Below are 8,039 nucleotides of genomic sequence, written 5' to 3' on the forward strand. Positions count from 1 at the left end.
AATTTTCGCGATATTTCCGGCAGAGCAGACCCTCCAATTATTGGTTCTTAGGGTCAAAGTTAAACGAAAAAACACAAATAAAAAGTATGGCAGACCATGTCAGGTTCAACCCATTTTATTGAGCTTTTGAGACTTTGGCTCCCCGACTACTGTAGCAGTTTTAGCCAGTGGCGGAGATTCAGCAACCTGATATGTTGAGGTTCTGTCCCCAATCAGTGTGCCTTCGATAGCTGAGCTGGAAGAGCGGAGGACTGTAGGTGGCAAATTGGCAATCCTTAGGTCGCTGGTTCAACTCCGGCTCGAAGGAGTTCTTTTTCACACATAAACATTTCCTTGGCCCTGCTTCTCGACGAAGGCGTCAGCGCTTGAGTTCGTAGTTCCCCATTTTACAATCACAACCGCCGGTGGTGGGCAAAATCTCATTCCCTGACCGGGAATCGAACCCGGGCCGCGGCGGTGAGAGCGCCGAATCCTAACCACTAGACCACCAGGGAAGGTCTGCTAACGACTTGCCCTCAAGCCTGTCTGTGGCCTCTACCAGATTTTGCAGCAAGACCACTAATACTTGTATTTTCCTCCAGGAGAGGAGACGTCACTGACCCTGGCAAACTGACAAACTGTCACAGACTCTGTAAGAATATCCTAACAACACCACAACTTGCCATGAAAACAAAGCAACCGAGATCCCCAACATGTGAGGCCTCCATCTCGAAGGATTTTAACGCAGTTTTTTGCAGACGTCTCTTACCCTGGATCCCAGTTCTTCCGCTGAGAAACTGTCACAGACTCTGTAGGAATATCCTACCAACACCACAAACTTGCCATAAAAACAAAAAATTTGAGATCCCCAACATGTGAGACCTCCATCTCTAAGGTTTTTTTTAGCAGTCTTTTGCAGACGTCTCTGTTATTATTATTATTGGATTGGTTGAGAAATATTAAAAATTGACAGTCCAACAATAGGCTGCTTTGTCAGTAGGATAACGGTTACCATACAATACTATGCTTCTTTTAAAATGCATTGCATGAGTACTGTCACAAGGACCTTGCTTTACGACCAGTTTGTAGTGTCTATTATGCCATCGCAAGAATGGGAGGAAACCGAACCCCCTCGTGAGGCAAATGAGAGCTCCCTCTGATGAGTCTGATGAAATTGAATTCAGTAAACAATCCCTTCGGATCATTCCCATGTTCTTAAAGGGGACGGTCACACACTGAAAGTAAAGTGGTCTGCTGCAGGCAGAAGGAAGATCCCATATGGTCTAGCGGTCAGGATTCCTGGTTTTCACCCAGGCGGCCCGGGTTCGACTCCCGATATGGGAAGATCGGGTTGTCTTTGCATCACTTAATCGAAACAACCAGCATGTATGGCTGTAGCAGTTTTAGCCGGTGGCGGAGATTCAGCAACCTGATATGTTGAGGTTCTGTCCCGAATCAGTGTGCCTTCGATAGCTCAGCTGGTAGAGCGGAGGACTGTAGGTGGCAAGTTGGCAATCCTTAGGTAGCTGGTTCAACTCCGGCTCGAAGGAGTTCTTTTTCACACATAAACATTTCCTTGGCCCTGCTTCTCGACGAGGGCGACAGCGCTTGAGTTCGTAGTTCGCCAATTTACAATCACGACCGCCGGTGGTGGGCAATAGCTTAGGTCGCTGGTTCAACTCCGGCTCGAAGGAGTTCTTTTTCACACATAAACATTTCCTTGGCCCTGCTTCTCGACGAGGGCGTCAGCGCTTGAGTTCGTAGTTCGCCATTTTACAATCACGACCGCCGGTGGTGGGCAAAAGCTAATTCCCTGACCGGGAATCGAACCCAGGCCGCGGCGGTGAGAGCGCCGAATCCTAACCACTAGACCACCAGGGAAGGTCTGCTAACGACCTGCCCTCAAGCCTCGCTGTGGCCTCTACTAGATTTTGCAGCAAGACCACTAATACTTGTATTTTCCTCCAGGAGAGGAGACGTCACTGACCCTGGCAAACTGACAAACTGTCACAGACTCTGTAAGAATATCCTAACACCACCACAACTTGCCATGAAAACAAAGCAACCGAGATCCCCAACATGTGAGGCCTCCATCTCGAAGGATTTTAACGCAGTTTTTTGCAGACGTCTCTTACCCTGGATGCCGGTTCTTCCGCTGAGAAACTGTCACAGACTCTGTAGGAATATCCTAACAACACCACAAACTTGCCATAAAAACAAAAAATTTGAGATCCCCAACATGTGAGACCTCCATCTCTAAGGTTTTTTTTTGCAGTTTTTTGCAGACGTCTCTGTTATTATTATTATTGGATTGGTTGAGAAATATTAAAATTTGACAGTCCAACAATAGGCTGCTTTGTCAGTAGGATAACGGTTACCATACAATACTATGCTTCTTTTAAAATGCATTGCATGAATACTGTCACAAGGACCTTGCTTTACGACCAGTTTGTAGTGTCTATTATGCCAATGCAAGAATGGGAGGAAACTGAACCCCCTCGTGAGGCAAATGAGAGCTCCCTCTGATGAGCCTGATGAAATTGAATTCAGTAAACAATCCCTTCGGATCATTCCCATGTTCTTAAAGCGGACGGTCACACACTAAAAGTAAAATGGTCTGCTCAAGGCAGAAGGAAGATTCCATATGGTCTAGCGGTCAGGATTCCTGGTTTTCACCCAGGCGGCCCGGGTTCGACTCCTGGTATGGGAAGATCGGGTTGTCTTTGCATCACTTAATCGAAACAACCAGCATGTATGTCTGTAGCAGTTTTAGCCGGTGGCGGAGATTCAGCAACCTGATATGTTGAGGTTCTGTCCCCAATCAGTGTGCCTTCGATAGCTCAGCTGGAAGAGCGGAGGACTGTAGGTGGCAAGTTGGCAATCCTTAGGTCGCTGGTTCAACTCCGGCTCGAAGGAGTTCTTTTTCACACATAAACATTTCCTTGGCCCTGCTTCTCGACGAGGGCGTCAGCGCTTGAGTTCGTAGTTCGCCATTTTACAATCACGACCGCCGGTGGTGGGCAAAAGCTTAGGTCGCTGGTTCAACTCCGGCTCGAAGGAGTTCTTTTTCACACATAAACATTTCCTTGGCCCTGCTTCTTCGACGAGGGCGTCAGCGCTTGAGTTCGTAGTTCGCCATTTTACAATCACGACCGCCGGTGGTGGGCAAAAGCTTAGGTCGCTGGTTCAACTCCGGCTCGAAGGAGTTCTTTTTCACACATAAACATTTCCTTGGCCCTGCTTCTCGACGAGGGCGTCAGCGCTTGAGTTTGTAGTTCGCCATTTTACAATCACGACCGCCAGTGGTGGGCAAAAGCTCATTCCCTGGATTATATAACAACACTGATATTGTCATCAAACCTGCTGATAAGGGCAACGCGACGGTCATCTTAGACAGAGCACAATATGTGGGTGAGGGATTGAGACAGCTGTCTGTCACAGAGCATTATCGTCCACTTGAGGGACTAATCTACATGGAAACGGCGAAGGAAATAGAGGTTATTCTGGAAGATATGCTAGACAAAAAAATCATTAACGCCAAACAAAAAGAGTACCTCACTAGTGATGGACCGCCACGTCCTAGACGATTGTGACTCCTTCCAAAAATCCATAAGGATCCGGAGAAGTGGAGTGTACCTTTTGAGGTCCCACCCGGCCGACCTATTGTATCAGATTGCAATAGTGAGACGTATTTCACGGCCGAATATGTGGAACATTTTCTGAATCCTCTTTCCACATGACACCCCAGTTACCTGAAGGATACATATCATTTTATCTCTAAGATTAGCAAGCTTCACATTCCAGAAAACTCATTCCTATTTACTATCGATATTGATAGTTTATATACAAACATTGACACCACAATTGGCCTACAGGCAATAAAAAAATGTATGTTAAAATACCCTGACCCTCACAGACCTGATGAACATATTCTTAAATTCCTAGAGATCAATTTGACCCGGAACGATTTTGAGTTCGATTCTAAATTTTACTTACAGGTCAAGGGCACGGCCATGGGCAAGAAGTTTGCCCCGTCGTATACGAACATTTTCATGGCAGATTGGGAGCAAACGGCTCTTGAAACTTCTGCCAGGAAACCATTCGCATATGACCGTTTTCTAGATGATATTTGGGGTGTCTGGACTCATTCTATGGATGACTTTCTTGCCTTTGTCACTCACCTTAATACTCACCAGGAGTCCATTGGTGTTAAATACAGTGTGGACAGGTCAGAGGTAAACTTCCTTGATGTAGTCTCGTACAAAGGACCCAAATTTGCTGAAACGGGACAATTAGATTTTAGGGTCTACTTTAAGGAAACCGACACCCATTCACTATTACACAAGAGTAGCTTTCACCCAAATCATACCTTTAAAGGCATTGTTAAGTCGCAACTCTTGAGATTTAAGAGAATCTGCTCACAGCCCTCGTCCTTGCTTGAGGCCACTGGTACTCTGTTCCAAGCCCTCCGGAAACGAGGTTACTCCAGATCCTTCCTGAGGAACATATTAAAAACATATGACAAACCCAAGAGTCAACCGGCGACTGATGTTCAAAACAGTCATAAAATTATTCCACTCACGGCCCTCTACTCTAAACAAAGCGTTGCTCTTAATTTGGCCATTAGGAAAACTTTTTAAAGTTTTTGACACACACAAAGTTTTTGCAACACCACAGGCCTATAGCGGCCTACAAACGCAATAGGAATCTGAAGGATATCCTCGTTCATAGCAAATTGCGCGTACCCACTTCAGTGGGACGGGTCGGTCATTGCAAATACTTTGTGCCATCTAGATGGGTTATGAGTAGATTCAATAAAAAAATCTTTAAAATTCCTCGACCTTTGACCCACGAAACCACCAACTGTGTTTACCTGGCGTTTTGTTCCAGATGTCGCAGGCAGTACGTGGGCCAGACCAAAAACAAGCTCAGAACCAGAGCCTATCAGCATGCACACAATATCGTCCATAAACTATGTAAAGACTCTGGGGCGGATCTAATCCGTGGGGAATTTGCATATCATAATTAATAATTGGTAATTAATAATTATTCATACATGTTTGGATTAGATCAGTCTTACATGTTAATAAAACTCCCGATAAGGGATGATATGTCATTTTACCTGCATGCATGCCTGTGTATCCTTGCACTTAACCACAAGTTGATTGCAATTACCTGCACGGACCACGTCTTACAAAACAGGCTAAATTAATTAGCTCAATTGTCAGACTAATATTTGTGGGAATCCACAATATCATCTTACTTTATAGGATTTCAGGAAAAGCAATTCTGTGGGCACAAGAATTGGGTTTCCTGCCCTATAAACACATACTCTTTAAAGTATCTTTAATTTGTAAGCTTGTTGCTATAAGATCTTTTGGCACTTAAGGGACTTAAATGAGCAAAAAGGCAGTACATCAATCAGATGAATATAATGAATTTAATAAGGCAGAACTACTTATGTATTTACTACGGTTACATGGGATATATGTATTTACAAACATAATAAACAACAATACACGTTATGAACGAGAAATGCATAGAGTGTGGACAATGGAAACACGTGTGAGAGGGGAAGGGACAGAGAGAGAGAGAGAGAGAGAGAGCATTGGCAACATTCCCCTGACAGTCCCCTGCCTGTGACAACACGAAAACATCATCTTAATGCTTCTTAGAAGCTCTATAAAGAGATATACTTAAGTTTCTGGGTCTCTCTGTGTCGCGGCATTCCTGCGCGTGCGTGAGCGGAGTCCTTTAGGAAGCGTCACTGGGTGCTGCTTGGCGCGCGTTGAACGGAGTTTCCAAGTCTTTGGGGTAACATTACCAAAGGAAAATAGTTCGGCTAAGTTTGTTTCACTTTGTGGAAGTGAACAGAGTCGACTACGGAAAACAAAACTTTGACTAACAAAGAAAAGAAATAAAGATCTCTACGGGGAAATCACGCGGAGTTAACGTCACATCTTCGCATGGCTGGTGAAGACGCGTGTGTGCGTCTCTCGCCACGTGGTCACGTGCGCGTGTTTCTCCTTCAAAACGAGCGCGCGCTCGTTTAAAGGTCCCTTGTAGATGGGTTTGCTGAAGAGATATGTCACGCGGTGTTCTTTTCACTCGTCGATTGGAATTAAACACGGAGACTTATCTAAGACTGAAAAACACAAACTAAACTAGAAACAAATAAAAGAAAGGCGAAGAGCTCGCCCGGAGGCGAGACCTTACATTTTGACAGTCAAAGTAACAGAGCGCGAGCGGAGGGGGGAAGCGTCATTTATCACCTTGGAGAAATCCGGCCTCTTCCTGTTGACTTGGCCAATTAGAGGGTTGGAATTTCGAAGGCGGGACTTTGGTTTTTATTGCTCTTTGTCTAAGAGAGAGACATTTGAAACCGACGAAATTAGGGTGTTTAAGAGCAGAATCTTCACAATCCTTATAATACTAATGTGTCACAAGTTTAGCAAAATGTAATGTCAATTAACAAATGGGGAATGAAGATTGGAGTTTATCAAGACCAAACTTGCCACAAATGGATTTGGTTAAACATTAGTTGGCCAAGTTTAAAACATTATCGCATTAGAGTTGTCGAGAAACATAGACCAAACCACAAAAAGGCAACTCATGAAATAGGGAACTTAGATACATTGTTCATACAATTCTCAAGTGGATATATAATAGCATATACTGTATATATATGAATACAGGATTCATTTCTCCTCCTTGGTTAGAATTCAGAGAGGGTGGCAGTTCTGTGAACATTCCTTTGGGTCGTAAACGCCGTTATCTAAGAACAGCAGTGATGTTAGTTTTGGTCTCTTTTCACTCCAAAGATGGAAAACATAGTAAACTATATTTTACTGGATATTACTGTACGTATTCTGATTGATCACACCGAAAGCATTCTGGAGGTGTCCAGAACTATGTGTACAAGTTATGGGAATAGACAGTTATATTTAAAATGCATAATGAAGGTATTTATAATTCACTTTAAGCTACGATAAAATCATAGTCATTCCAATGTGACATGGGCAAATGGACACACATAAAAACACATTGAATATATCTGGTTGAATGTCTTTTAAAGAAAAGAAGTTTCTTTTCGCTTTGGAATCCACTTCCTTTGGGACATTCCGATCAGTCATAAAATGTCTTGTAATCGGACACCACGCTCTGTCCTGAGTGTGGTTTTCATTGGTGGGGGAATGTGTGTGCGTGTGTGTGTTTGTGTGTGTGTGTTTGGGTTCATTTACATTCAGAGATTTTTGGTCTTTAGCCGGATGTATTTTGTTATTCAGATTCACCCACTTAGCCCAGTCCCTACAACTGGATAAGAGAAGACGTCTGGTTCAGCACTTCCTGGCTCACGGCTTACCTGCTTTCAGGATCACCTATCTCCAGACGAATCCTACATGGTCCCTGAGGGAAAGACTCCGAGCAGAAAGTGTATGGATCAAACGTCTGGACACAGTATTTCCCAGAGGCCTAAATGAGGCCTAAAACCCTTCGGGATTAATGTTAGAGCCTGATAAAATCACTCTACGGCTACTCACACTTCTTCCCTAAAACCTACCCGTCTATACCCTCTTGCAATTAGACCTGATTCTATAACACACCCTAAATTTATATAGCCCTAACCCTTCTCCACTAAAACCTACCCACTTACCTGGAGTCCTGGACAGCCCTCTGCGGGGCACCCCGACTTCTCACAGCCCGATTCAGACCTAGGAGAACAGGGAGAAAAATACAAAATTAGAAATTATTACACACATATTTTTACTCAACAAAAATACAAGATTAGAAGTTACACACTATCTGTACACCACTTACCTGGATCCTGGGCCCGGTTTACACTTAGTCGTGTAGCCCGACCTGTTGAAAGTCCTCTTCGACTCAGAGCTGGGAGAAAAGGGAGAAAAAAACAGGTTATAAATGGAGGCATCGGGGCATTGCATTGTCTACGAGCTTGGGCCTGGGGTGACCTTTAGTGGTCAGCAGAAGGTAGGCCAATGCACAGCCATTTCTGGAGCCTTAGGGCTTCAGATCTTGGAATTTCAATTTCCTAACCCTAA

General features: G+C 44.2%; 7 non-coding genes across 7 annotated transcripts; 5 read left to right on the forward strand and 2 right to left on the reverse strand.

Moving 5' to 3' along the window:
- The first annotated feature begins 220 nt into the window (after positions 1-220).
- trnay-gua (transfer RNA tyrosine (anticodon GUA)) lies at positions 221-307 on the forward strand. The gene is given in 2 exon segments: positions 221-257; positions 272-307. It is a non-coding gene; the product is annotated as a tRNA-Tyr (tRNA).
- Positions 308-422: 115 nt separating this feature from the next.
- Positions 423-494, reverse strand: trnae-cuc (transfer RNA glutamic acid (anticodon CUC)). Its single transcript has one exon. It is a non-coding gene; the product is annotated as a tRNA-Glu (tRNA).
- Positions 495-1,251: 757 nt separating this feature from the next.
- Positions 1,252-1,323, forward strand: trnae-uuc (transfer RNA glutamic acid (anticodon UUC)). The gene has a single exon. It is a non-coding gene; the product is annotated as a tRNA-Glu (tRNA).
- Positions 1,324-1,442: 119 nt separating this feature from the next.
- On the forward strand, positions 1,443-1,529 carry trnay-gua (transfer RNA tyrosine (anticodon GUA)). Its single transcript is given in 2 exon segments — positions 1,443-1,479; positions 1,494-1,529. It is a non-coding gene; the product is annotated as a tRNA-Tyr (tRNA).
- A 259-nt stretch (positions 1,530-1,788) lies between these two features.
- On the reverse strand, positions 1,789-1,860 carry trnae-cuc (transfer RNA glutamic acid (anticodon CUC)). Its single transcript has one exon. It is a non-coding gene; the product is annotated as a tRNA-Glu (tRNA).
- Positions 1,861-2,617: 757 nt separating this feature from the next.
- On the forward strand, positions 2,618-2,689 carry trnae-uuc (transfer RNA glutamic acid (anticodon UUC)). The gene has a single exon. It is a non-coding gene; the product is annotated as a tRNA-Glu (tRNA).
- A 119-nt stretch (positions 2,690-2,808) lies between these two features.
- Positions 2,809-2,895, forward strand: trnay-gua (transfer RNA tyrosine (anticodon GUA)). Its single transcript is given in 2 exon segments — positions 2,809-2,845; positions 2,860-2,895. It is a non-coding gene; the product is annotated as a tRNA-Tyr (tRNA).
- The last annotated feature ends 5,144 nt before the right edge of the window (positions 2,896-8,039 follow it).

The sequence above is a fragment of the Siphateles boraxobius genome, unplaced genomic scaffold (assembly GCF_051911475.1).
Source record: "Siphateles boraxobius isolate OS27281-9 unplaced genomic scaffold, OSU_SipBor_1 77, whole genome shotgun sequence".
NCBI lineage: Eukaryota > Metazoa > Chordata > Actinopteri > Cypriniformes > Leuciscidae > Siphateles > Siphateles boraxobius.